This window comes from Schistocerca americana, chromosome 5, assembly GCF_021461395.2.
Source record: "Schistocerca americana isolate TAMUIC-IGC-003095 chromosome 5, iqSchAmer2.1, whole genome shotgun sequence".
NCBI classification, from domain to species: domain Eukaryota; kingdom Metazoa; phylum Arthropoda; class Insecta; order Orthoptera; family Acrididae; genus Schistocerca; species Schistocerca americana.
In genome coordinates, this window is record NC_060123.1 from 666,254,314 (window position 1) to 666,277,446 (window position 23,133).

Consider the following 23,133-nt stretch of genomic DNA (forward strand, 5'->3'; position numbering starts at 1 on the left):
CTGGTTGTGGGAAACAATGTAGCACCGAACAGTGAATTCAGAACAAATTGCTTGCAGTACGTGGTTAACCATTTTTATTTGCAAAATACACTTGAAGCTTTCCAGAACACCACAAGTCCACTAACCTTACTTCTGAGAAAATTATCCGGCCGCAGTGGCCGAGTGGTTCTAGGCGCTTCAGGCTGGAACCGCGCGACCGCTACGGGCGTAGGTTCGAATCCTGCCTCGGCATGGATGTGTGTGATGTCCTTAGATTAGTTAGGTTTAAGTAGTTCTAAGTTCCCCCATGAACCATGGACCTTGTCGTTGGTGGGGAGGCTTGCGTGTCTCAGCGATACAGATGGCCGTACCGTATGTGCAACCACAACGGAGGGGTATCTGTTGAGAGGCCAGACAAACGTGTGGTTCCTGAAGAGGGGCAGCAGCCTTTTCAGTAGTTGCAGGGGCAACAGTCTGGATGATTGACTGATCTGGCATTGTAACACTAACCGTAACGGCCTTACTGTGCTGGTACTGCGAACGGCTGAAAGCAAGGGGAAACTACAGCCGTAATTTTTACCGAGGGCATGCAGCTTTACTGTATGGTTAAATGATGATGGCGTCCTCTTGGGTAATATGTTCCGGAGGTAAAATAGTCCCCCATTCGGATCTCCGGGCGGGGACTACTCAAGAGTACGTCGTTATCAGGAGAAAGAAAACTGGCGTTCTATGGATCGGAGCGTGGAATGTCAGATCCCTTAATCGGGCAGGTAGGTTAAAGTTAGATATAGTGGGAATTAGTGAAGTTCGGTGGCAGGAGGAACAAGACTTTTGGTCAGGTGAATACAGGGTTATAAATACAAAATCAAATAGGGGTAATGCAGGAGTAGGTTTAATAATGAATAAAAAAATAGGGAGTGCGGGTAAGCTACTACAAACAGCATAGTGAACGCATTATTGTGGCCAAGATAGATACGAAGCCCATGCCTACCACAGTAGTACACGTTTATAAGCCAACTAGCTCTGCAGATGATGAAGAAATTGATGAAATGTATGATGAGATAAAAGAAATTATTCAGGTAGTCAAGGGAGATGAAAATAGTCATGGGTGACTGGAATTCGAGAGTAGGAATAGGGAGAGAGGGAAACATAGTGGGTGAATATGGATTGGGGGAGAGAAATGAAAGAGGAAGCCGTCTGCTAGAATTTTGCACAGAGCATAACTTAATCATAGCTAACACTTGGTTCAAGAATCATAAAAGAAGGTTGTATACATGGAAGAATCCTGGAGATACTAGAAGGTATCAGATAGATTTTATAATGGTAAGGCAGAGATTCAGGATCCAGGTTTTAAGTTGTAAGACATTTCCAGGGGCAGATGTGGACTCTGACCACAATCTATTGGTTATAAACTGTAGATTAAAACTGAAGAAACTGCAAAAAGGTGGGAATTTAAGGAGATGGGACCTGGATAAACTGACTAAACCATAGGTTGTACAGAGTTACAGGGAAAGCATAAGGGAACAATTGACAGGAATGGCAGAAAGAAATACAGTAGAAGAAGAATGGGTAGCTCTGAGGCATGAAGTAGTGAAGGCAGCAGAGGATCAAGTAGGTAAAAAGACGAGGGCTAGTAGAAATTCTTGGGTAACAGAAGAAATATTGAATTTAATTGATGAAAGGAGAAAATATAAAAACCCAGTAAATGAAGCAGGCAAAAAGGAATACAAACGTCTCAAAAATGAGATCGACAGGAAGTGCAAAAAGGCTAAGCAGGGATGGCTAGAGGACAAATGTAAGGATGTAGAGGCTTATCTCACTAGGGGCAAGATAGATACTGCCTACAGGAAAATTAAAGAGACCTTTGGTGAAAAGAGAGCCACTTGTATGAATATCAAGAGCTCAGATGGAAACCCAGTTCTTAGCAAAAAAGGAAAAGCAGAAAGGTGGAAGGAGTATATACAGGGTCTATACAAGGGCGATGCACTTGAGGACAATATTATGGAAATGGAAGAGGATGTAGATGAAGATGAAATGGGTGATACGATATTGCGTGAAGAGTTTGACAGAGCACTGAAAGACCTGAGTCGAAACAAGGCCCCGGGAATGGACAACATTCCATTGGAACTACTGACGGCCTTGGGAGAGCCAGTCCTGACAAAACTCTATCATCTGGTGAGCAAGATGTATGAGACAGGTGAAATACCCTCAGACTTCAAGAAGAATATAATAAGTCCAATCCCAAAGAAAGCAGGTGTTGACAGATGTGAAAATTACCGAAATATCAGTTTAATAAGTCACAACTGCAAAATACTGACGTGAATTCTTTACAGACAAATGGAAAAACTGGTAGAAGCCGACCTCGGGGAAGATCAGTTTGGATTCCGTAGAAATGTTGGAACACGTGGGGCAATACTGACCCTATGACTTATCTTAGAAAATAGATTAAGGATTGGCAAACCTACGTTTCTAGCATTTGTAGACTTAGAGAAAGCTTTTGACAATGTTGACTGGAATACTCTCTTTCGAATTCTAAAGGTGGCAGGGGTAAAATACAGGGAGCGAAAGGCTATTTACAGTTTGTACAGAAACCAGATGGCAGTTATAAGAGCCGAGGGACATGAAAGGGAAGCAGTGGTTGGGAAAGGAGTGAGACAGGGTTGTAGCCTCTCCTCAATGTTATTCAATCTGTATATTGAGCAAGCAGTAAAGGAAACAAAAGAAAAATTCGGAATAGGTATTAAAATCCATGGAGAAGAAATAAAAACTTTGAGGTTCGCCGATGACATTGTAACTCTGTCAGAGACAGCATAGGACTTGGAAGAGCAGTTGAACGGAATGGACAGTGTCTTGAAAGGAGGATATAAGATGAACATCAACAAAAGCAAAACGAGGATTATGGAATGTGGTGAAATTAAGTCGGGTGATGCTGAGGGAATTAGATTAGGAAATGAGACTCTTAAAGTAGTAAAGGAGTTTTGCTATTTGGGGAGCAAAATAACTGATGATGGTCGAAGTAGAGAGGATGTAAAATTTAGACTGGCTATGGCAAGGAAAGCGTTTCTAAAGGAGAGAAATTTGTTAACATCGAGTATAGATTTAAGTGTCAGGAAGTCTTTTCTGAAAGTATTTGTGTGGAGTGTAGCCATGTATGGAAGTGAAACATGGACAGTAAATAGTTTAGACAAGAAGAGAATAGAAGCTTTCGAAATGTGGTGCTACAGAAGAATGCTGAAGATTAGATGGGTAGATCACATTACTAATGAGGAGGTATTGAATAGGATTGGGGAGAAGAGGGGTTTGTGGCACAACTTGACAAGAAGAAGGGACCGGTTGGTAGGACATGTTGTGAGGCATCAAGGGATCACAAATTTAGCATTGGAGGGCAGCGTGGAGGGTAAAAAACCGTAAGACCAAGAGATGAATACACTAAGCAGATTCAGAAGGATGCTTACAATTTTCACACCGCCAAGGGACGACGGACTTTATTGTGTGACACAAACTTGAACTTGATCAAACTGTTCAATAGAAAAAGGGACTTAACAGACGGACAGACAGACGTATAAAAAAGACAAAAAAATTTTCATATTAAATAATAACAAATTAACAAATTTTGTATTCTTTCCCTTTATTTCTACTGTGATACCTTGCTTCTTGCCAAATTGCGTTATTGTAGGTCAACGAGAGGCACCCTATAGGTTTAGACGAGTGAGTTTTTGAGTGCCAAAATATGTGACATAAATAGCCGTATCATTTGATTATAGTGATTTAGAAGCTTAACATTTTTACGTCGCCGAGGAACTATAGACCTTAACATGGGACATCAATTTGAACTTGATACGTCAACCCACTCCTAAGAAAAAAGATTCTTGACAGTCGGACAGACAGTCGGACAACATATCGATTCCGTAAGGGCCTCGTTTTTACAGGGTGATGCACGGAACCCTAATAAGTTTAAAAAATCGTATTTTTGTCTTGTTTTGAAAGTCATTGTATTCTAGGTTGTGCAGTTTCCCGTTAAGGGATCTTTAATTAAGTTGGCAAGAAAGGAAATTTGTTTATTTTGAACTAAATTAATTACGATAGCGTGAACTATAAATATATTCCCACATTTAATCTGAATCCCAGATTTCACTTTCTGAATCAATATATTTTTCATTTTGTGTTATGTATTTCTCCATCTGCTCCTCAAAGTATCAGCGATGATGTGGATTTGTTGATTAATGGCTGCTGCACACTTCCCCATGTCCTTTGCTCCAGGAGCTTTTATTGGTTTGTTATTTTCTTAACGACATTTACGAATTCGATCATTAAGAATCCGTTTCTGTCTGAACTAATATCTATCGGTGGCAAGACTACTTATAGTATTACTTACAGTCACACGATTATAATGGTACTCAGTGTTTTTATTTGTCGTCGTTTTGCACGTCCCTTGATTATTTGTCAGAGGAACAGGTTTTTTCGAAATGGACATAAGTGTGATCGGAGGCTTTCCCGGCGTATGTCCAGTTTCCAGGGCTCTCGAGCGTCCAGCCGGATCCGATCGTTGAAGTCCCACGATATTGCGGCGAATAACCTTTCCGCCGTCTTCAGGTGGTTCTGACGGAATGGTCTGTCTGCTCATTGTCAGTGTTATTTATGTCCGTCAGTCGGGCTTCGATTCCCTGCGCCGACGGTCGATTGCGGCGGCCGACATGTCGGCGCAGGAAATCGAAGCCCAACCGACGGACATAAATAACACTGACAATGAGCAGACAGATCATTCCATCAGAACCACCTGATGATGGCGGAAAGGTTATTCGCCGAAATATCGTGGGACTTCAACGATCGGATCCGGCGGGACACCCGAGAACCTTGGATACTGGACAAAGTGTTTCATAATCTTCAATCATGGATTGCTCAGTATCGACAACGCTTATACTATTAGCACCTTCCTGCATCATCTTAACCCACTGATTTGGTATGCAGCCAGTATCTTGCTTTCTTTTCTTCAGTTGTATACGGGCAAAATTACGGTCACAAGGCAGGAAAACTCAATGGAATGAAATGCATCACTTCTACTAATAATCAAAAACGCAGTAGTTCATGGACCCGAGCTGTTATGAGTATCATTACCTCTATAAAATGAGACTAAAAAAGTCATGAGGTACCTCCTAATATCGTGTCGGACCTCATCTTGCCCGGCATAGTGCAGCATCTCGACGTGACATGGACTCAGCAAGTCACTGGAACACCCCTGCGGAAATACTGTGTCATGCTGCCTCTATAGCCGTCCAGGTGTCACATAAATGTTCCATGGGATTCATGTCCAGAATCTTCTTCAAATCAATCGCGAGCAACTGTGGCCTGGTTACATGGCGTATTGTCATCCACAAAAATTCCGTCGTTGTTTGGGAGCATGAAATCTATGAATCACTGAAAGCGGTCCCCACGTATCCGAACATTACCATTTTCTATCGACGGTCGGTTCAGTTGGATCAGAGGACCCAGTCCATTCCATTTAAACACAGGCCACGCCATTATGGAGCCACCACTAGCTTGCACAGTGCCTCGTTGATAACTTGGGCCCATGGCTTCGTGGGGTCTGCGTCTCTCACTGACCCTATCGTCAACTCATAACAATTGAAATCGGGGCTCGTCTGACCAACCCGTGGCTTTCCAGCCGTCTACGTTGTCCTCGATGGTGAGTGTTCATCGGAGGTGAGGGTATCATCTGGAGTGCCCCAGGGAAGTGTGGTAGGTCCGCTGTTGTTTTATATCTACATAAATCATCTTTTGGATAGGGTGGATAGCAATGTGCAGCTGTTTGCTGATGATGCTGTGGTGTAGGGGAAGGTGTCGTCATTGAGCGACTGTAGGAGGATACAAGATGACTTGGACAGGATTTGTGATTGGTGTAAAGAATGGCAGCTAACTCTAAATATAGATAAATGTAAATTAATGCAAATGAATAGGAAAAAGAATCCCGTAATGTTTGAATACTCCATTAGTAGTGTAGGGCTTGACACAGTCACGTCGATTAAATATTTGGGCGTAACATTGCAGAGCGATATGACGTGGGACAAGCATGTAATGGCAGTTGTGGGGAAGGCGGATAGTCGTCTTCGGTTCATTGGTAGAATTTTGGGAAGATGTGGTTCATCTGTAAAGGAGACCGCTTATAAAACACTAATACGACCTATTCTTGAGTACTGCTCGAGCGTTTGGGATCCCTATCATGTCGGATTGAGGGAGGACATAGGAGCAATTCAGAGGCGGGCTGCTAGATTTATTACTGGTAGGTTTGATCATCACGCGAGTGTTACGGAAATGCTTCAGGAACTCGGGTGGGAGTCTCTGGAGGAAAGGAGGTGTTCTTTTCGTGAATCGCTACTGAGGAAATTTAGAGAACCGGCATTTAAGGCTGACTGCAGTACAATTTTACTGCCGCCAACTTATATTACGCGGAAAGACCACAAAGATAAGAGAGATTAGAGCTCGTACAGAGGCATATAGGCAGTCATTTTTCCCTCGTTCTGTTTGGGAGTGGAACAGGCAGAGAAGATGGTAGTTGTGGCACCAGGTACCCTCTGCCACGCACCGTATGGTGGATTGCGGAGTATGTATGTAGATGTACGGTCCAACCGATATGGCCAGGAGCCCAGGAGAGGTGCTGCAGGCGATGTCGTGCTGTTAGCAAAGGCACTCGCGTGATTGTCTGCTGCCACAGCCCATTAACGCCAAATTTCGCCGCACTGTCCAACACTGATTTCTGCGGTTATTTCATACAGTGTTGCCTCGTCTGTTATCACTGACAACGCTACGCAAACGCTGCCGCTCTCGGTCGTTAAATGAAGACCGTCGGCTATTGCACTGTCCGTGGTGAGAGGTAATGCCGGAAATGTGGTACTCTTGGCGCTCTGTTTTCACTGCGGATCTCGGAATATTGAATTCACTAACAATTTTCGAAAAGGAATGTCACATGCGCTTAGCTCTAAATGCCGTTCGCAGCTCGTGGTCTCGCGGTCGCGTTCTCGCTTCCCGTGGACGGGGTCCAGGGTTCGATTCCCGGTGGGGTCAGTTATTTTCACCTGCCTCGAGATGACTCGGTGTTTGTGTTGTTGTCATAATTTCATCATCATTCATGTAAGTGGCGAGATCGGGCTGAGAGAATTTGTACTGGCGCTGATAACCGCGCAGTTGAGTACCCCAGAAACCAAACATCATCATCACAGCTCCAAATACCATTCTGCTTTCAGAGTCTTAATACCGCGTTAAAAGTCTTCTTAATCACATCGGACACCTGAATCACCTGAGTACAAATGACAGCTCCGCCAATGCATTGCCGTTTTATACCTTCTGTAAGCGATGCTATCGCCATCTGTGTATGTGCATATCACTATACCATGACTTTGATCAAAATTTTGTGCTGTTCTGGCTGTTGATTATTTGCACAGCGTGGGATGAATATCAGCTGATAGCAATAGCTCGTATAGAGCCAAAAGATGGACTTGTGCTATTTGGAATTAATGGCTTCAATCTGCTTACTTCTTTTGAGACTGACTGGAATTCTCTTTAACGCAGCTCAGCCTGTTTATAGCCGTAAAAACAATAACATTCGCCTCCTTTATTTTTCTCTGTACGACCTCCTCTTCAATATATAACTCCGGATGTTACTACTGCGCCATAGTTGGCAAAGAATGTGCTCAGTAGTGTAACTCTTGCTGTGCAACTACTTTATGAGGGGCTAGTACGTTTTTGCTGTCCTATTGGGCTTAACAAGTTCCTAACACACTTTCCATTACATATTCTTACTGTGTTGGGAGTATGCACTGCACAGATTTTTGAAAAATAATTTCTCTGATAGCTGAATGTCACTGCTATGCCCACCATTAAGAAGAATATTCGAAGTACTCTGGAAGGCAAACCTTATTTCTTAATATTACTGTCTTGCTTTTACACCGACCAACTACTTACACTTACTGTGCCATAATATTACAATTGAGAAAAATAAAAATAATATTATTCACCACAATTTAATTTACAAGTCGCAAGTAGGATACTAAAGGAAACAAAGCAGACTGCCTAACGTCACAGTTTCAAACGAAGTCGTTGAAATAAATTACAAGAAATGCCACTGTTGGCAAGATTTTGGTACTTTGTGTCACAAATAATATTCTTTGTAAGGACATTGTAGGTGTAATCTCATAAAGAGTGTAACAATGACGTGAGTTCATTTGCAGAAAAATAGGTTTTAATCTTTACACTGATGTTTCGTCCACGTTTGTTTTTTTGCTGACCACTTAGTTTCGAACACTACGCATGTCAATTCCTTGTAAATATACACCTACAGTTGCGCTGTGTGTCTGTGTAATTACAAATGCTGGTATTTTTTCTTTTATCAGAGTCTTGGTGATTATTTCCGTTGAGTCAGGTAATGAAAATATGATCCTGAGACTGAAAGTTCTACAATGCGCTCATGTATCTCCACAACAAGGAAAACCACACATAACACCAAACAGTTTGAATTTTCAGATGTTTACGCCATGCCACTTGTATGTTTACATATATTGCTATCTCAGATTTCTACTAGGCTTCATAAAATTCAGCTCGTCATTGGTAAAAAATTTTTCCTTGAAAAATGGGGCCATCAGTATATGATTATAGCACAAGAAAAATTATCTGAAAAGACCTAAGTGATATTTGGTTAAGAGAACCATGTACTTCAACTTCGGCCCCTTTGTATTAAGATGCGTGATTTTGAGCAAGCGATTATATCTATTCTGACTCAGACTTTAAATAATATTTACTTACGTGTGCCTTTATTTGTGACTGTATTGGAGTTAATTATAAATTGTGCATGTACATTCAACAGCCCTTTCCTTGCCGCTCATCATCGTATATGTAATTCTCTTGTTTCAGTGAAGCCCCCTAGTCGTCCAAAAAAACATTGAACTTTAAACGAGACAAGCAACGAAAATTATTTGACAGATGGATGTTGCGTAACGAAACACTAGCAGTTTGTAAATAATCTTACAGGAAGAAGCAGCGATGTGTATTACCAATTTGCTTTGTATGTATTGTTTTTGAGTAAACATGTAGCTGCACCTTGACGAAATTTACACTGAAAGCTCTTGATAAACCTGAAAACGATCCTCCATATGTCAGTTTATACATCATCCACAGTAATGGTACAGGACGACGACATTATATACGTATGAACTAAAGAAAGAGTAGGAAAAGTGGTGGAATTTTCCTTTTGTTATGGAAAGCGGTTTTAAGCCTTTAGAGTTTAGACTGAAGTGAAGGAGCGGCAATCATCGTAAGATCTTATTTGTAACATATTCAGTTTGAGACTGATACTAATTTCTTTCCTTCGATTGGAAAAAATCAGAAGGATTCAAAAGGATAACGTATCTGTAACGGAGAACAATAATACCAAAATGAGGGTACTGGAAGGTCAGTTGAATAATAATGGTATCTGGAACGATAAATTGCCATTCGGAAAGGTTGCGCCCTATTTAGCAATGCTCGTGTGCTTTAGTTTATATCAGATGGACGAACCTTATTATGAGTATGTCATAAATGAATGCAGCAGTTCAATATTTACAGTTCAATTCACAAAACTAAAAAGATGAAAACATTCCCATTGAAGACATGGGAAACAAATATCTAACAATGAAATGTATCGTAAATATTTATCAGGTATACTCAACAATTAATGAGGAAGATCCTTACAATGAACTCCATTGCAAGGAGACTACAACTGATTCTACAATTTATAATGTCTATTCTATATTGCTATTGAAATAGCTGCAAGTAACAGAATGAGACCAAAGGAATATAGTTACGGTCCGTTTGTCGTATCAGCACTTTCTGACTTGCCGTTCACTATGTCAGATCATCAAAAGCATCCACTTTATGGTGGTATCCACTTTATGGTATGATCCACTTTATGGTAGTTGCAAGCAAGTTTGACGTATTGAAAAATTGCAAAGACTATTTAAAATGAAATGATATGTGCTTACAGAAACACTACAGTTCCAGTGAAATACGAAATGCACCTGCAGATTGTTATTGTATCTGTCTCTGAGTCACTTGAATCTCATGTCTCTGAAAGGTCTCTCAGAAACGTATGGCATCTTTTTCTTACAGATAGTTGCAAACGCTGCTTCTGGTGTATCAACATGGAAAGGAAGTCGATGAGTTGTTTCATCTTGGCCGTGCTGCTGGTTGCTGTTGTACTGCCTTCAACTGCGGTGAGGAATTATTACCATTATAATAACTTAATCCTCGCATTAAAACATTGCAAAACAGAATATCTTTAATATTTCCGAACGCATGCGAAATGAAATGAAACGAAGGGCTTTGCGTATAGGAGACGGCGAGTGTTTGGAGATACGGGAGGAAATGGGTCGTGTACTTCTGTAAGGAACCAACCTCGGCACGGTTTTTAGCGATTTAGGGAAAAAGCAGAAATACTAAATAAGGGTGGCTGGAATGAACTCGTATTCTGGGACATGACTGTTCACAGCGCTGCCTGATCATCTAGATTTTTGGTTCCGTGACTTCCCATAACCTTTTACGACAAATTCCTGGAAGATTCATTTAACAGTGCACAGAGGATTTTCTTCTTCATCCTCTTCCAATCTGAGCGCGTGCTATGTCTCTAATGATAGTGTTGTCAAACGGACGTTCGACATTAATCGTTCTTCTATTCTTCCACATTCCCTGGTCTGCCAGTTCTCCCTGCTTCACTAACTTTACGGATATCTAAAGTGCTTGTTTTCGAAGCAGGACCGGGCATGGATGCAGAATTATATGTTTGGATGCCACAGACCTACTAAGGGCAATGTGGGTCTGGCGATGATGAAAACCGAGCGGTTCTAGGCGCTACAGTCTGGAACCGCGCGACCTCTACGGTCGCAGGTTCGAATCCTGCCTCGGGCAGGAGGAGGAGGAGGAGGAGGAGGAGATTAGTGTTTAACGTCCCGTCGACAACGAGGTCATTAGAGACGGAGCGCAAGCTCGGGTGAGGGAAGGATGAGGAAGGAAATCGGCCGTGCCCTTTCAAAGGAACCATCCCGGCATTTGCCTGAAGCGATTTAGGGAAATCACGGAAAACCTAAATCAGGATGCCCGGAGACGGGATTGAACCGTCGTCCTCCCGAATGCGAGTCCAGTGTGCTAACCACTGCGCCACCTCGCTCGGTGCCTCGGGCATGGATGTGTGTGATGTCCTTAGGTTAGTTAGGTTTAAGTAGTTCTAAGTTCTAGGGGACTGATGACCTCAGACGTTAAGTCCCATAGTGCTCAGAGCTATTTTTTTTCTGTTGAAGAAAAAATAGGATCTTGTTGTGGAGTCAGTCACAAAGTGTTTTTCATTCCAGAATACCTGACATCACGCAGCGTCAGAATCAACACAAAGTGTTTCTCTTAAAAAGCAGTCTGCTTATTAAGAAGACATCGTTAAACAGTGCAGCTAGGCGCTGCACTGCACTTTGACCAGCATGTTTAAGGAACTCAGGATATATGCCATCAAACCCAGCAGCTTTACAAGGTTTGAAGGTGTCTAAGGCTGCAGCATCTTTGGCTGTAGAGATTTTTTGTGCAAATTGGGATGGCTGTGCTTGAGAAATTTTAGAATTTAGCTCGTGTTTCACTCCTTTGACTTTCTGCTTGTTTTTGTTTCTTGGCGTTCTTATTTCATTGAAAATCCTAGCTACTATTTCGTTAGGATTTATTTTGTCTGGTAAGGTGTTGTTAGCTCTTGTGGCACTAGCAACTTTATATTACGTTCCATACTTTCTTGCCTGAGTGTTGGAAAGGCATGTTTCTATTAGATCCCTCAGTCTGTTTTGCCTAATTGAGTCTAGAAGAGAGATCTGCTCATGTGCTACATCGGTGTCTTGAGTCACTGAAATTCTTCATACAATTGCTGGCATCTAGGATTCCATCCGGGGATGTAGTTCTCCATATAGCTTCTTGGAAGCTGTTTTCTGGCAATGGAATGAATTAGTCTGTCAAAGCGGTCATAATGCCTAGCTTTAGGGATAATAAAGTGGATAGTATAGTCAACCTCTTCTGAGAACTTTTCCCACTTGTTCCGTTGTGGCTCTGGTGCAGTCCTGGCTATTGGGATTTGGAGTCCAACATTCACCAGAACAGGTCTGTCGTAGCTTCTCGGAAAATCGCGTGCACCTTCCTGCTGCTTTGTAGCGGTAGTTCTCTGTTGTGAGTGATAACAAAAACCGAGGTCTGAATTGCTTTTTTGAGCCCATCTATCTGAGTGGAATGTTCACTTGTCCTTCCCGTCGAATAACAAGAGAAGACGTTCCATTTCAGCCCATTCGGATACCATCAAGCCATCTTCATCCGTAGTTCTGTAGCCCCATTCTGTGTTATGCCTGTTGAAGTCTCCAGTTACTGCTACCAGGTGTTGGATACTTTGACCACCTTCTTATACCCATGATTGTGCCGGGAGTCTTGTGGATGTTCACAATCTCTGTGTTGGCGACTTTCAGCCTGATGGTATAGATGTAATTTTCTGTTTTTGTTAGAACATCTGTTACATTCGTCATTCTCGATAGACGTTGCAGATACATAGCTTGAGTGATGTGTGGCAGCAACTAACGTATAGCCAGATATCTTACAGGTGGTATGAAGCTTGATTTTATCTGAGCAGTGAGTTTCCTATAGTAATATCGACGTCATTTTCAGTTGATATTTGAGTCAGATTATCACCTTTTGCTCCCCTTATTCGTTCTACCTTTAGTTGTAAGAGCCGCAGAGTATCCCGCAAGTAGTTCTGGGGAGAACTGTTTTGGTTCACTGCTATGTATCTTCTAAGGCTGGTAATTATGAATCGCATCTGTAGCCTATTCAGCCGAAACTTAGTCACGTCTCCCGGCGTACGACACCGGGAGGCAAGTCTACTACTCTGCCAGTTGCTGATAACGCTGTCTCACACAACTACGTAGCATCTCCTTCATTGTGAGCTCTCAGTGTCAGACGCTGTTCGCGCCCCTTCTAGCTCTCACAGGACTGGTAACAACACTAAACACGAACAACAGTAGCCCCCAGGGGCTCAGCATTCATTTGCTGAGTACGGGCTTGGCGACCCCGGGGTCCTGAGCTGGGGACTGGTCGGCGCCGCCAGTCTCCTGTCACCGTAACCCCCGGACATGCTTCAGCGACCACCGTATGGCGCGGCGGTGGAATGTTGTGTGCTGTGGGGAATGGTAATCTTGGCTTGACCGCCTGGATTGCGAGGAAGGCCGACCTCTCTAAAAACCCCTCAATCTTCCGGTGTGCTCCGCGCCTATGAGATGCATGGCTGTTGGGGTGGAACAGTCGCAAGCGGGCAACCTCTGGGGCACCTGCCGCACCCCAGTTGTATTAGGCTTACTCAGGCATGCGGGGCCCTGTCTGAGCGGACCTTTAGTTCCCTAGCTGCTCGTGGGACCGCAATGGACCCTTCGACCTCTACATTTCCCCCTACCAGTGGCTTGGGTGGGCCACTGGTAGGAAAACACACCCCATCGAAGAAGCGACTTCGTGCTGCGAGTCCTCCAGCGCCTAGTGTTGATCGAGATTTGTCAGACTGTCGTAACAGAGCACATGCTGATAATCAGAATGTGTTTTTGATTATTAAACGGAAGGAGGGTAGCTTTGAGAGGGTTTCTCCCTTTTACATCCACAAGGGTCTTGAGGGAATTGCAGGAACACTTAAATCTGTGAAGCGACTGCGCAATGGGACTCTGTTAGTTGAGACATCTAGTTCCCGTCAAGTCGCTTCTCTTCGGAAAGCAACCTGTCTCGGTGAGTACGCTATCGAGACCGAGCTTCACTCCACTCTGAACTACAGTAAGGGTGTTGTGACATGTAGGGACCTGGTGGATATCCCCACAGACGAGTTAAAATCTGAATGGGCTGATGAAGGTATTGTTGACGTGCAGCATATTATGAAACGAGTCGATGGGGACCTAGTCAAATCCGACTCGTTTATTCTCACGTGCAGTTGCCCACGACTCCCAGAGCATGTTAAAGCGGGGTTCTTACGTTTGCCAGTAAGGCCATATTTCCCCAACCCAATGTGCTGCTTTAAATGTCAGCGCTTTGGGCATACTACGTTGGGGTGCAATGGGATAGCCACTTGTGGTAAATGTGGTCAGCCTGCCCATGAAGGAGCTGATTGTTCATCACCTGTGAAGTGCGTGAATTGCTCTGGGAGTCACCCTGTCTGGAGCCGGGTCTGCCCCATCTATCTCGACGAACGGAAGATACAGGAGATTAAAACATCTAAGCGCATCCCCTATGGTGAGGCCAAGAAGCTCTTTAAGGCCATGCAACCTCCTGTGTTTACTACATCTTTCGCTTCCGTTCTGAAAAAACCGGTACAAATGGCCACTGTTGCTACGCAAACGGAGGTTGCTAGTGTTAGCACTAATACCTGCATTTGCCAGTGCACTTGTGCTGCTGCGGTTGTTTTGCAACCTGCGGCTCTCCCCGCCACGTCGGACAAGGCTGTGGTTGCTGACATTGGGGTACTTCCTCCCTCTCCCCATATGGGGCCTTCTGCCCAGGCGTGTAATGCTCCACCTGTTGACAAGGCTCTGCCTTCTAAGCCCCCCAAGACGAAGACGCCGAAGCTGAAGGTTTTGCCACCTGAGGAGACTAGTCAGGGTCGGTCCGATGACGAGGCCATCGTACTGTCTGATGTCTCCCGTGGGTCGTCATCGGAGCTGATGGACATTGACGTCGACCAGGGGCGCTCTTCTCGCCCCAGGAATAAATCTCCGGCCAGTACGGGCTCTCCTCCAAAGCACAGAGGCAGGGTGAGAGTTCAGCCCCCCTGATCACTGGCTCCCATATTACAGTGGAACCTGAATGGGTTCAGGACGCATGTGGCCGAATTACAGCTCCTTGTACGAGAGTTCCCTTTGTGCTTATGTCTCCAAGAGACACACTTTCGGGCCACTGATGCTCCTTCTTTACGGGGCTATACCGTCTATCGGAAAGATGATCTGACGGGGGAAAGGGCAAAGGGTGGTGTTGCGGTTTTTGTCCGTGACATGCACCCCTCCTCTGAGCTCCCTCTCGTTAGAGACTTGCAAGCAGTTGCAGTTGACCTTCTTGTGGGTCGGAGGCTCACAGTCTGTTCACTTTATTTACCACCTCAGGATGCGATAGACTCTGAGGCTCTCGCAGACCTTATTAGCCAACTCCCCCACCCATTTCTTCTTCTGGGGGACTTCAATGCTCATAATGTCTTATGGGGCTCTTCGACTACTTGCCCCAGGGGTCGCATTCTGGAAAGCCTCATGATGTCTGAAGCACTGTGCATCCTCAACTCTGGTGCTCCCACTCATTTCTGTACTGCTTCTGGGTCGTCATCAGCTATTGACCTTTCCTTTTGCTCTCCAGCACTCGTGGATTCTGCTCTGTGGGAGGTTGCTGCTGACCTCCATTCTAGTGACCACTTTCCCCTTTGGATTCGCCTCCTGGATGTGGCTATGGCATTTCCGGTACCGCCCCGGTGGCACCTCTGCAGGGCTGACTGGACACTTTTCAGCCAACTGGCTGTTTTGGAACACCGTGCCAGCGTCCACGAATGGGTAGACCATGTTACAGCCGTGATCTCCCATGCTGCTGAATTGTCAATCCCACGGTCATCCGGTCATCCCAAGAGGCGTCCTGTCCCTTGGTGGACCACTGAGTGCCGCTCAGCTATCCGAGCCCGCCGTGCAGCTCTGCGCCGCTTCAGGTGCCGTCCCTCAGCTGACAATCTTGCGGCCTTTCGGGTGGCAAGGGCCAGGGCGCGGCGAGTGGTTAAAGAGAGCAAACGACGGTCCTGGCAATCGTTCTTGAACTCCATCTCCCGCTCCACTAGTTCTACGAAAGTATGGGAAGCCATCAGGAGAATTTCCGGGAAACTCGGCCAGCTACCTGTCATGGCATTGCTGCATCAGGGAAGTCTCCTCACGGCGCCGAGAGACATTGCCCAGACACTGGCCATGCATTTTGCGGACTCTACCGCTACTATTAACTGCGATCCGGATTTTTGCCGGTACCGCACTGCCATCGAGAGGGGTCACTTGGACTTCCGGTCTCCAAATTCTGAACCCTACAACTGCCCCTTCACAATGTGGGAACTGGATTCGGCCCTGTCTGAGGCTCATGATACTGCGCCTGGCCATGATCAAATCCGGTACAGCATGCTGCAGCACTTGTTACTGCCTTCCAAGGAAGTTCTCCTGACTTTTTTTAATATGATATGGTTATCTGGCACGTACCCTGACTCGTGGAAGGAGGCGATTTTGATCCCCCTCCTCAAACCGGGGAACGACCGAACGCATCCCAGCAGTTACCGAAGTATTGCTTTGACGAGCTGTGTCGGGAAGACGTTAGAACGCATGGTCAACCGTCGCCTGGTTTGGCTGCTCGAAACCAGGCAGCTCCTTAGCCCCTCGCAGTGTGGCTTTCGGAGATGTCGTTCAACTATAGACAACTTGACCCTGCTTGAGGCGGCCATCCAGCAGGCCTTCCTCCGTAACCAGCATTGTCTCGGTGTCTTCTTTGACATTCATAAGGCGTATGACACTACTTGGCGCCGCCATATCCTCAATCAACTCCATGAGTGGGGTTTTCGTGGCCGTCTCCCCATCTTCCTTCGGTCCTTTCTTTCTCACCGCCTCTTTCGATATAGGGTTGGTAATGTGCTATCTGATTTGTATGTGCAGGTGAATGGTGTTCCTCAGGGAAGCGTTTTAAGTGTCACCCTCTTTGCCGTCGCCATTAACAGTATCACGTCCACTATCCGGAGTCCTGCCCAATGCTCCTTGTTTGTGGACGATTTTGCTGTTTTCTGTTCTTCCTCCAGTCTTGTCACTGCTAGTCGGCAGTTGCAGCTTACGATACGGCGATTAGAGGCATGGACTGCGAAGACGGGTTTTACCTTTTCTGTAGACAAATGTGTGTGTGTGTTCATTTGAATCGTTCTCGACATCTTTTTACCTCCCCTGAATTGCGTCTGAGGGACACCATTCTTCCTTTTAGCGACACTGTGCGGTTCCTGGGCCTCACTTTTGATTCAAAGTTGTCGTGGTTGCCTCACCTTAAAGACCTCAAGGTGCGGGCCCTGAAGACCCTGAATATTTTGAAGTGTCTGAGCCATCGGTCCTGGGGAGCGGATCGGGCGCGTCTGCTGCAGTTTTATAGGGCTTTCGTCCGATCGCGTCTTGACTATGGTTGCACCGTGTATGGGTCAGCAAGGCCTTCGTATCTGAAGATTCTTGACGCAGTACACCATGAGGGTATCCGGCTGGCCACTGGTGCCTTCCGTACTAGTCCCATCCCCAGCCTGTGTGCTGAGGCAGGGGAACCGCCGCTCGCCATCCGGCGGAAACTCCTCATGGTGCGACGGGTGTGTCAATTCCTTGCCTGTCCTACCTCCCCTGCGTACCCTACCGTTGCCCGACCGCCTCTGGAACGTCTCTTTTCCAGTCGTCCCAGGGCAACGAGACCATTTGGGATTCGTGCCAAGCATTTGCTTGCGTCCCTTGGTGTGGAGCGTGTGGCCCCCCAACGACAAGGTTTTACTCGCCTGCCTCCCTGGTTGCTCCAGAGGCCCAGCGTCCTTTTAGACTTGTCGGAGTACCGGAGGAGCTGCACTCCTGCGTTTGTTTTTACCTCCTTATTTTCTGATATTTTAAACCAGCATCCCGACCATGTACCAGTATTTACGGATGGCTCTAAACAGGGGGACTCTGTTGGTTGTGCTGTTGTTTTCCCTGATCGACTCGTCAAGTTACGGCTTCCTGCGGCGTTTACCATCTTTGATGCCGAATTGTTTGCGATCTTGCGGGCATTGGGGCAGATGCGATGTGTCCCCAGCCGTAAGCTCCTCATCTGTTCTGACTCCCTGAGTGCCCTTCAGACCGTGCAACACTTGTACCCAGCGGATACGGTCGTCCAGAACATCCATGATGCCCCACTCCACCTGCAGCGGCAGGGGAAGGATCTTTCCTTCTGCTGGGTGCCGGGGCACGTGGGTATTAGGGGAAACGAGCTGGCGGATGTGGCTGCCAAAGATGCATGTTCCCTCCCTCACGTTGTTGACTGTGCCGTCCCCCTCCATGCTGTTACCACCCTCCTGCGTTTTCGCGTTATGCGTCAGTGGGAAGAGGAGTGGCTGGCAGTCGGTGAAAATAAGCTGCGTCTGGTCAAGGCCACCACGCGGCCATGGCGTACGTCTTACCAGTCCTGCAGGCGGGATGAGGTTCTCCTCACTCGCCTCCGCATCGGGCAGAGTCCCTTCACACATGGTTTTTTACTCCGGCGGGAGGATCCCCCCCTCTGCAGTGCTTGTGGCGTCCAGATTACTGTCCGCCATATTTTACTTGACTGTCTTTTATTCTCTGACCAGAGGGCGGTGGTTTCTTTGCCACCGGATTTGCCCTCTATTTTGAAAGACGACGCAACGTCTGTGTTTAAGGTTTTACGGTTTTGTGTCCTGTCCAATTTGTTGCCGCGGCTTTTAGGGAGAGGTTTTTAATGTGCTGCTGGATGACTGGCTCACCCAGATTTTAGGTAAGAGGTCAACCAGTCACGACTACCTCCTTGTTTCCCTTCGGTTTCTGTCCTCCCTTCCTTGTGTTTCCTTTCCTTTTTAGTGCACTCCTTCTCTTGTTTTGCCTCTGTATGTGAGGATTTGGAACTGCGTCAGGTCTGTGTCTTTTAGCTGTTCCCCTTGTTCGTTGTTCGTCTTAGTCCCTTCACTGCATGTGTTCCTGTTTTTATGCGTTTGGGCGCTGATGACCCCGCTGTTTAGCGCCCGTAAACCTCAAACACACACACACACACACACACACACACACACACACACACACACACGAACAACAGTAATGCGCACTGTTGGCCGTTCTATTTATAACAGAGAACTGCAACTCTGTTCGTTTACATACGTGGCAATTGTGTCTACAAGTACAAAGTTATATTGACAATCCGACAATTTCTTCTAGGTGCTTCACTTTTTTTGTCAGGCACTGTACAATATAAAGGAGTTACTATTCGTCATTGATTCCCTCACAGATATAATGCCTGACTGATATATGACATGTATCACTGTTGCTATTGTTTTCGTCATCAAGTTTTTGAACGAAGATACAGTGCTGTTATTCACACATTACTGCACTTTTTTTCGACAAGTGAGTCTCGCATTTTCTGTATTTGAACACATTTTTAGTATCCCCTTGTCAAGCAAAAAAAAAATGTAAGAATCCATTTTTGAGACTTACGTACGACCCTCTGATTATCCATTCCTCAAACAAACTGAGCGACACCACTGAGTACCAGGAAACGTAGTACCAACTTGTGACATCAGTTGGCATCGACTGCTGTACGATTCAGCATTCCTCAAAACCACTCTATTAAGGGGGGGGGGGGGGGGTAGGACGTTAGACGGGCCGACTTGGAGCAGGAGAGGCACCACAGGACATTTTAATTTCCACTGCCTATACTTTTACAAATAATTTCATAAAACGTTGCCAGCATGACCAGAAAGGTTCAGGGTTCATACTCATAGCAGTGGAAGTTCAAAAAAGTTACAAAATTAATTTTTTAACATGTGAAATTTCATCATTTTGTCACTTACTATTGGCTGCATTTGTTGCTATAGGTACAAATCTATTAAAACTGTGGTAACAATTGAGATAATTAACTATAAAATTTCACTTTTTTTTCTATACATGAAGTACAAAATGTAGCAGCTCATTCAGTTTTTCATAAATTAAATAAATTCTAGAGTTTCATACACCCTTAGGTATGGTTTGCATGCTGTGCAAAATTCATCGGAGAATCTCTCTTACTTATGAAGAAAAGTGTACCTATAGCAACAAATGCAGCCAATAGTTAGTGAAAAAATGATGAAACTTCACATTAAAAAAAAAAAATTATTTTGTTGCTCTTTTTGAACTTCTACTGCAATGAATATGAATCCTGAATCCTTTCTGGTCATGCTGGCAAAGTTTTATGAATTTATTTGTAAAAGTATAGACAGTGGAAATTAAAATGTCCTGTGGTGCCCCTCTTGCTCCAAGTCGGCCCGTCTGACGTCCTACACCCCCCCCCCCCCCCACCCTTCACACGAGAGATAGCCACAACTCGTTTAAAATTCCACCAGGTCCTGGAATACAGTTTGAATGTAATGTAACAGAAATAATAATAAAAAAGTACATCTGCAGCTACACTCCTGAAACATTTTTATGGTTGTTGGTAGGTGGTCCTTGGTGTGCCACTATCGTTGTACATTCGTCGTCCGCCCTCCCGCCATTTCTCTTTCCCGTTCCTGAATAGCGCACTGTTTCGATCATGACGATTATTTCAAGAGCAATAGGTGAAAGGAAGAGACATGTTGGTTGACTCCTTTTGTAGTGTACAGTTTCTTAAATTTTATAGTAAACCCCTCTGAGTGAGACACAATGCCTCTGTTTTAACATCATTTGCACGAGGTTCTTCGTGACATTCTCGCTCTAACAAAACATGGAAGTAGGCTGTTTAGGTTCTTATGTTGGTAACGCCACGTAGCGCTCTGTATGAAAATCGCTGACTGCGCTGTGTGCAGTCTGTGGCTGGTTGGACTCATTGTTGGAATATTCGCTATTGTAATGTTGGGCAGTTGGATGTCAACAGCGCGTAGCGTTGTGCAGTTGGAGGTGAGCCGCCAGCAGTGGTGGATGTGGCGAGAGAGGAGCCAGAGTTTTGAGCGGACGATCTAGACGTGTGTCCGTCAGAAAAAGGAAATTTGTTTAATTGGATGTCACAAAATTATATGTAAATTATGACTTTTGAACGCTAGTAAGGTAAATACATTGTTTGTTGAAACTTCCTGGCAGATTAAATCTGTGCGCCGGACCGAGACTCGAACTCGGGACCTTTGCCTTTTGCGGGCAAGTGCTCTACCAACTGAGCTACCCAAGCACAACTGACGCCCCGTCCTCACAGCTTTACTTCTGCCAGTACCTCGTCTCCTACCTTCCACTCCGCTGCGGAGTGAAAATCTCATTCTGGAAACATCCCCTAGGCTGTGGCTAAGCCATGTCTCCGCAATATCCATTCTTTCAGGAGTGCTAGTTCTGCAAGGTTCGCAGGAGAGCTTCAGTAAAGTTTGGAAGGTAGGAGACGAGGTACTGGCAGAAGTAAAGCTGTGAGGAGGCGGCGTGAGTCGTGCTTGGATAGGTCAGTTGGTAGAGCACTTGCACGCGAAAGGCGAAAGTCTCGAGTTCGAGTCTCGGTCTAGCACACAGTTTTGATCTGCCAGGAAGTTTAATATCAGCGCACACTCCGCTGCAGAGTCAAAATCTCATTCTGGAAACATTGTTTGTTCTCTATCAGAATCTTTCATTTGCTAACTATGCCTGTCAGACGTTAGTGCCTTCAGTAGTTAGAATCTTTTATTTAGCTGGCAGTATTGGCGCTCGCTATATTACAGTAGTTCGAATAACGAAGATTTTTGTGACGTAAGTGATTCATGAAAGGTATAGGTTATTGTTAGTCAGGGCCATTTCCTTGTAGGGATTATTGAAAGTCAGATTACGTTGCGCTAAACATATTGTGTGTCAGTTTAGTGATGATCAGAATAAGTAAAGAGAAAACTGTCTGAGTACGTTGAGTTTTGCTCAGCTGTTTGAAAATCAAATAACGTAAGAGTTTTTCCAGCACTGTTATTCTTAATTATTCTAAGGGGATGTTTCAAACAAAACTGTGATGACACTCGCTGCTCTTCTCTTCTTTGGCAGGAAGGAAAATTGTTCCTTCGTTAACGAGGACAGTTAGACGTGGAGCATAAGACCGGACTGAGGAAAGGTGGGGAAGGAAACCGACTGTGTCCCCTTGTAAGGAAACACCGCGACATTAGGGAAAACGCTGAAAAGCTGGATCTGAATGGCTGTACGGAGGCTCGAACACCGGTCCTTCCGGAAGCTCTCCTTTGTATCAACTCCTCATCCTCTAATAATCCTACCCCTAAGGTTCCCAGACTGACTAGCATGTTGGCACAAGGCAAGAGTACACGGGAAGTCACATCTGTGGTCCCTAAACGTGCCACACTAATAGTCAGCATACAAACAAATGGTGTCACATCAACATTACGTAAGGCTGTTAATATCACAGGGCAAACGTGATAATTGTGGGCATAGTATAATAATCAGTATTTTTTTCGCATACGTTACAAGAAACTTCAGATAATCAGACAATATTAACTGCATTGGTAGAACCAAACTCCACACAAAAACATTAAAAATTCAATGTCAACTGTACTGTACAACTTAGGTCAATCACTAGTTAAGTATTTCGTTCATTACATTTCCGATATGCCTGAAAGCGAGTTCCTAGAACTCGAAAATTATCGCAAAAACGTCAGTTAAATGGAGCAATTTTGTGCGCGGTAGCCGTTCAGTGCTTTATAAATATACATGTACTGTGGTGGAGTGTGTTACGTGTATTTTCTGCGCTAGCTTTCACCCTGATGTCACTTCTGTTAATAAGACAAAGTGATATACAGCAGGTCTCTCTCTGGTCAAATCTCACAGATATTCAGCTTTTTGTGTTTTACATTTTTCACAATGTTTCTCTTGGTAAAGCGCAACGTCCGAGTAGTCAGTGAGACAGGTTGCTGGTCGACCTTTTGTAACACTGGTTTACGTTTCTTTTCTGTTGCAGGTGGCAGAGCAGTGCGAACCAAACGCTTGCGCATACACCTTATGCCAGACGAACACTAGGTGCATTTCCTATAAGGACAACGGAGGGTGCAAAGCGAAGTGTGTCCCTCTAACAAATTGTAACAGCAACTGAAAGTCATCCTAAGAATAAAAGCAAAGAGAAATAAAATGAAAATAATACAAATCTTCACAAATTAAGAACATAAATGTTTTTTATGTCACCTTTGTTTCCTGGGCTAGTGGTTCCTTTACAATAACTTATTTCTAACTATTCATGAAATTTTAATTACTTCTGGAATACTACTGGAAGACGAGACTGCACTACAAAATACGTTTACATGTAACGATCTGAGAGCAGATCTCCTTCACCTCAGAATCTGTATCTCTTGCGATTATGGACTCGTGAGCATTCTGCCTCTTGCAGAAGTTTGTTATCGACTGCGTTATCTGCGTACTT

At 44.9% G+C, this 23,133-nt stretch overlaps 1 long non-coding RNA gene and 1 other non-coding gene across 2 annotated transcripts in view; one reads left to right on the forward strand and one right to left on the reverse strand.

Annotated features, from left to right (window-relative positions):
• LOC124616730 overlaps positions 1-22,874 on the forward strand; it is a 36,631-nt gene extending 13,757 nt beyond the window's left edge. The window contains exons 2-3 of the long non-coding RNA XR_006979874.1: positions 10,114-10,217; positions 22,678-22,874. This is a non-coding gene — a long non-coding RNA (uncharacterized LOC124616730). The remainder of the gene's footprint in view (positions 1-10,113; positions 10,218-22,677) is intronic.
• On the reverse strand, positions 20,863-20,937 carry Trnal-caa. The gene has a single exon. It is a non-coding gene; the product is annotated as a tRNA-Leu (tRNA).
• Positions 22,875-23,133: the final 259 nt, after the last annotated feature.